The sequence below is a fragment of the Arachis ipaensis genome, chromosome B02 (genome assembly GCF_000816755.2).
Source record: "Arachis ipaensis cultivar K30076 chromosome B02, Araip1.1, whole genome shotgun sequence".
Classification (NCBI taxonomy): Eukaryota; Viridiplantae; Streptophyta; class Magnoliopsida; order Fabales; family Fabaceae; genus Arachis; species Arachis ipaensis.
The window spans coordinates 73,564,309-73,571,132 of NC_029786.2; positions in this window are offsets into that span (position 1 = coordinate 73,564,309).

Below are 6,824 nucleotides of genomic sequence, written 5' to 3' on the forward strand. Positions count from 1 at the left end.
AACTATTTTCTACCGCATTGATCATCTCTCGTCTTATGAATCCTTTTTAAAATCAACGGTTAATTATTCAAAAATCCAAATTCATAGTTTATTTGTAAAGCTCTAAACCAAACATAATATACCATAACATTTCACTAGTTATCAGAGAATTGGATTCAGCGGATTTTTCCGAGTGGGAAAATATAATTTTTGCTACAAAAATGCATAAAAACTTGTACTGGTAATTTAGCCTACAGTACTGGCTTAAGTTTGTCCAGTACTACGTATGAGAAAATACAAACTGAAGAAATACTTAGAAAAATATTTAGAATTGAAAATCGGTCAGTTATTTTAAAGGTTTTGTCCCGACGTTACGCCAAACGAACTAAAAATACAAACTGGTTAGACCGGACCCAAATTGGGCCAAAGCCCAACATATATAAACACTTTGATGAGGCATTTCAGCCTCATTCACCACCAAAGACGGAAAGGTGCAGCTGAGTTGAGAAGAGAGAGGAGAAGGGTTTTACTATTCATCCCAATCTTGTTTCAATCATAACTTGCGTTCTGGAGTTCTGATTGGCATGCCATTTGCGGCCACGCGAAGCTTTCGTCGAACTCTTCGATTTTATCTGAACAAAGTGGTAAAAAAATTTTAATTTCTTTTCCAGATCTCTCTTTCATATATTTTCACATTTTTTGCTATAGTGATTGAGTAGATTTTGTGATTTTGATTGTTTAGGTGCAAACTAGCATTGGGTAATTATTGTATTTTGCTCCAATCCATAGTGGGTAAGATAAGAAAGCTATATACCCTTGTGGTTTGTCATATATGTGAACTCTAGTGTTAATTTTTGGGTATATTATATCAACTAGCTTGAATGGGAGTTGAATTGAAGAATTGAAGTGTTTAGAATTGTTATATTGTGGTTGGAACTTGTTGATGTTGGTGGCTAAGCTAAAAGCTTGAGCATAAGAGGTTTTGGTGGTGATTTTGTGCTTGGAAGAAATCGGCAAAGGTATGGTTTCAATTTTCTTTAGTTAATATATAATGTTGCGTGAGATTTAGGCTAGTTACTTTAAGATATGTTGAATTTGTATGAATGATTGAATTGTTGTTGAGAATTGTAAATGTTCGTGATATGAGAATGTTGAAGTGGAGATTGAATGTGATGTTATAGGTTAATGACGAATATTGATGAGCATGTGAATGAATATGATGATGATGAGAATTAATGGAAATTTAGGATTATTGATGTGATTTTAGGTTGGATTTGTAATTTTTGAATGATTTGCTAAGGTGAAGGATAAATGATTTAGGGGTTGAAATGCTTGAGAAATGATGGAGAGGTGTGTGGTATTGATGTTGGGTGTTTTGGTATTATTTTGGTATGGTGACATTATGTTTTGGTTTGAGTGTTTTAAAAACTAGAGGATTTTGCAAGCTTTAGTCAAAAAACCTGTTTTTGACGAACTTCAACGGGCCATAACTTGGTATCCGGACTCCCAAAATTTGTGAAACTTGTTTGAATGAAAATTGGGTCCATGTAGTTTATCTCATTCAATAAATGAATGAAAAATTATTTTTAACGAAAGAGTCATGCGTATTTGAAGTTTTGGTGTAAAAAATAAATTCTGCAATAAAACAGCTTTTTCTGAAATTTTGAAGGCATGCGTACGCAGAACAGGCTATGCGTACGCAAGAATAGGCTTCTACCCAATACTCATGCATACACGACACTAGCATGCGTATGCAAAAATGCCCATTTTACACTCATGCGTATGCAGGAACCCATTTCTGTTTCGAGTGACACTGTTGTTTTCACACTCATGTGTATGTGGAAATGGGCATGCGTACACATGATTCCTGTTTTGCTGAAAATATGATTTTTGAGTTTTTAAGTGCTCTTCTAACTTTCTAAACCTCTGTAACTACTTTAGGATCCCCTAGCTAGTATTTAGACCTTGGGAAAAGGGAGAGTACATTGGGTGGACTTAGTTATATATTTTCTATTATGAGATTAAAGATGGTGACTTAGGCTTGGGAAGTCCTGTGGATGGAATAACTAGAGCGAATTAGCGGAGTGTTGCATTGTGAATAAATTGAGATAAGTGAAAGATTGAGGCTGTTGAATCTGATGAAAATGATAGTGATCACTGAAACTGAGTAATATACTACTGATGTGCTATGATTAGTAAGTCGTTATGCACTTGGAAAGGACGGTAGTTAATCCCGCTTGTCGAGGTTGCGGCGCCGGCATAAGAACAGTGGTTAATCTAACTTATATTGAGATGTGAGGTCTGAGGCAGTGTTTCTCGCTCCCATCCTTTCTGGTCACAAGAGTGTGCTCGGGCACTATATCCCATAAGAATGTGCTAGGGCACTTGATGAGCGGATAATTTATACCCTTTTTGGCATTGTTTTTACATAGTTTTTAGTATGTTTTAGTCACTTTTTATTATATTTTTATTAGTTTTTATTCAAAAATCATATTTCTGGACTTTACTATGAGTTTGTGTGTTTTTCTGTAATTTCAGGTATTTTCTGACTGAAATTGAGGGACCTGAGCAAAAATCTGATTCAGAGGCTGAAAAAGGACTGCAGATGCTATTGGATTCTGACCCTCCTGCACTCGAAATGGATTTTTGCAAGCTACAAAAGCTCAATTGGCGCGATCTCAATTGCGTTGAAAAGTAGACATCCTGAGATTTTCAGCAATATATAATGGTCTATACTTTGCCCGAACATTGATGGCCCAAACTGGCGTTCAAAGTCAGCCTAAATCTTTTTGGCGTAAAATGTCAAAGCTGGCACCTTTTTCGGTGTTAAACGCCCATTCTGGCACCCAGGGTAGCGTTTAACGCCAACTTTGGGCATATGCACGTGAAAGCTTGGAAGCTCAGCCCAGACATGTACCAAGTGGGTCCCGGAAGTAGATTTCTGCACTATCTGCACTTAGTTACTCATTTTCTGTAAACCTAAGTTATTAGTCTAGTATAAAAACTACTTTTAGAGATTCATTTTGTACCTCATGAAATTTTACACTTCATATTGTATCTTCTACGACATGAGTCTCTAAACCCCATAGGTGGGGGTGAGGAGCTCTCCTGTGTTTCAATGGATTAATGCAATTACTACTGTTTTCTATTCAATCACGCTTGATTCTGTTCTAAGATACTCACTCGTACTTCAATATAGAGAATATGATGATCCGTGACACTCATCATTATCCTCAACCTATGAACGCGTGTCTGACAACCACTCCCGTTCTATCTGAGCTCAACGTAGTCATTGGGTGACAGCTTGAGTGCGTATCTCTTGGGTTTCTAATCCACGGACCGAATCCGGAGGTTAGAACCTTCGTGGTATAGGCTAGAACCAATTGGCAGCATTCCTGGGATCCGGAAAGTCTAAACCTTATCTGTGGTATTCTGAGTAGGATCTGGAAAGAGATGACTGTGATGAACTTTAAACTTGCGAATGTTGGGCGCAATGACAGTGTGCAAAAGGACAATGGTCCTATTTCGATGCTAGTGGGAACCGACAGATGATTAGCCGTGCGGTGACAGCGCATATGGATTTGTTTTCATCCGAGAGGATCATACAGCTTGCCATTGAAGGAAGCCATGCGTGTTTGGAGAAGAAGACAGTAGAAAAGCAGAGATTCAGACGACAGAGCATCTCCGGAACCTCAGCCTATTTCTCATTATTGAATCACAAGTACTATTTATTTCATGTTATTTATTTTTCATAAATACAATCATTCTTATCATTAATCTCCTGACTAAGATTTACAAAATAACCATAGCTTGCTTCAAGCCGACAATCTCTGTGGGATCGACCTTTACTCACGTAAGGTATTACTTGGACGACCCAGTGCACTTGCTGGTTAGTTGTGCGGAGTTGTGAAAAGTGTAATCACAATTTCGTGTACCAGTACTATATCCCAAGGCGCAATTTATATATGTTACAGAAAGGCGACATTCCGAGGGAATGTGTCGGGTTAGTAGTTGAACTGACAAGTGATATCATCGCCAATAGGACAACATTCATCATATGCATTCTTATGTGTTTATTTGCTTTGTTTACTTGCATTATGCCAACTTGTATAACATGTTTAATTGCTAATTGAATTACTTGCGATATAAGTTGTTTACTTGTGTTTTACTTGCTTGTATCTATCTATGTTTTCTGCTGGGATTGAGGAGGTTCGGTAGGCAGTGACGATGGGATTGCATGGAGGATAGGTTAGAGAAGGTTGTGGGACAGAGGTGTTCTATAGAATAGAAAATCCTTAAATTAGATAACCCTTTATGGTTTAGAATTTTATTATAAGTTGAATTTTTACATCAGTTTGAAGTTCTAGGATTGTCTTTGCCTTCCCGGAACATTATATCTTATCTATTGGGCAGTGTTACCATACTAAGAACCTCCAGTTCTCATACCATATATTGTTGTTTTTAAGATACAGGTAACAACCCACCTCGGTGAATTTGCGGATGGTGACAGAGCGGAGGATGGCTCAACTTTACTTTTGCTTTATTTTGTTGTAGTATCTCTCCTCTTTTTGTATATGATTGCCTTAAAGGCTTAAACTTTGAGAGACATGATGTATCTATTTTTATCAAACACTCTGTTATATCAGGTTTTAACTTGTTTACTCTATCTATTACCTTTTGTATCCTGGAGCTGTTTATAAGGTTTTATATGTTATGTTCTGTTCCTTTCGTACCAATGTGCTTTAGTTATCGTGTGTGAACTTTTCGCGCTTTGTATCTCTGTTTTATACATCTTTGGTCTTCTTTTCCTTCATTGAGCTTCTAGTCTTAATATTTCTTGATTATATACTATTGTATGGAGCTTTAAAACTGTCGTGACGCTTTGTTATTCTTTGCTTTATGGCTAGAAGTAAGGCTTAGGGTGATAAGGTGTTACAATAATCAAACTAATTACATATACCAATACTAATGAATTATAACCTAATTCTTCTAGTATTAACTACTAAACTTCTAACGAAGCCTAATCACCACCAAATACTGTCCCAACTTGGCTAAGGAAAACCTAACTGGTTCAACAGCCACCAAGTATTATCCCAACCTGGCAAGAGAAACTAATCCTAGTTCAATACCAAATACATAGAAAATTTCTTTTGGTTTTTTAAATGTATTTCTCTTTCCTCTTTTCTCTCGTGACTTTTTCAATTTTTACCTCACCATGATGTCTTTTTCTCAATTATTAAAAGATAAGCATTAGATAGCCATAACAATGAAATTTAAAATGAAGCTCAAGAAGAAGAAAGATAATTCTACATGTATGAGATGATGCTCTGAATTTTTCACTCTATTTTTCTTCCCTTCAAATGTTGTTGAGGGCCAACTATATAGTGAGAAGTTTGCTCCATCAAATTAGTTCATTGCCTTTTTATTTTCATTGTTGATTCTGTCTGTTGTAGCTATCTTCCTTGGCATGCATTGCTTTTCTATTTTGCTCCACCACTTCTGTTGTCCTTGTAGCTGCTCCACTAACCTCTATTGTTCATACATTTCATTTTTGCTCTACCAACCTCTGATGTTTGACTCTTTGTTGTTTTTAATGCAATGTTGTTGTCTTTGTGTCCTTGTTGTCTCTTGTTCTCCATAATGTTGCCAAATGTTCCATTTGCATTTTTCTTTCTCTTAGCAAATGCAGAACCTTCTCTCATTGTATTTTGGTTATGATTTTTGTCTTCATATGCATTAGGATGATGCTTTTATTTTTACATTGTGGAAGTTTGTTGAAGCAACATGAAGTGGGTTGAGATGAATATCTTAGGTCTGCAATACTCATAAACCCATTAGCACACTTTTGGGCTTTTAACCCAATAACAATATTTGTCATCATATTATTAACCCAAAATTAATTTTTTACTCAACAACTCTCTAAACAAAAGAAAGTAACTACCCACCACTATAGGTGGAAGAGTTACAACATGATGGTCAAGCTTTCACCTTAACTATATAAATATTCCATCACACATAGGTATTTCTCAGTCTTAATTTATAAAAATCTATCTAAAATCTTTGCTAACTTAAGCATATTGAAGTCCTTTACAGGTAACACCCCCTGTTCTCACTAAGGAATTCGGACAATTTTGCTTTGTCGGAAAAGACGTCGAAACTCTCATCAAAAGAAGTCTGAACTTCATATTCAGGTCCAAACCACATCAATTTTAAATAATTCTCGGAACAATTAGTATTTTTATATTCTAAAAAAAATCAAAACAACAAAGTGTTAAAGGCCTAATGCTAATTAAATTTTGGCTAAAAATTATTAAAAATGATAGCCATTGAGACTTTCTCTCTATTTATTCTTGGCCAATCTATATTTACAAAGTAATTATAAGTTAATTATTTAAGAGGATTACTATTTTTCTAAACTAAGAATATTTTTATAATTCAAAGAGAATGGCCCAAGTGACTAAAATTTTAAAATAAACACTATATTTATTCCATATGGAATTCATTAAAAAAAATTCTAGTAAGTATATAATTAAGAATTATTTGATAAAATCATTTAAAAAAAATTTGTCCATTACAAAGGTTACTGACATTTAAAAATGTTAAAAAACAAGAATTTGAAAAAGTGACTTTGTAATAATTTAATAATTAATTATTTCTATCAATGGTTATTATTACTCATATCCACAATATTAGATACATAAAAAATAATAAAATTAATAATGTAAGAACACCAAACAGATACAAGAACCATATAAACAAGCAAACAAACCAGATCAGACCATGTTTATCAAATAGGGGTTAAAAAACAAATTAATTAATTAAACTGTATAAATTTATAATATATT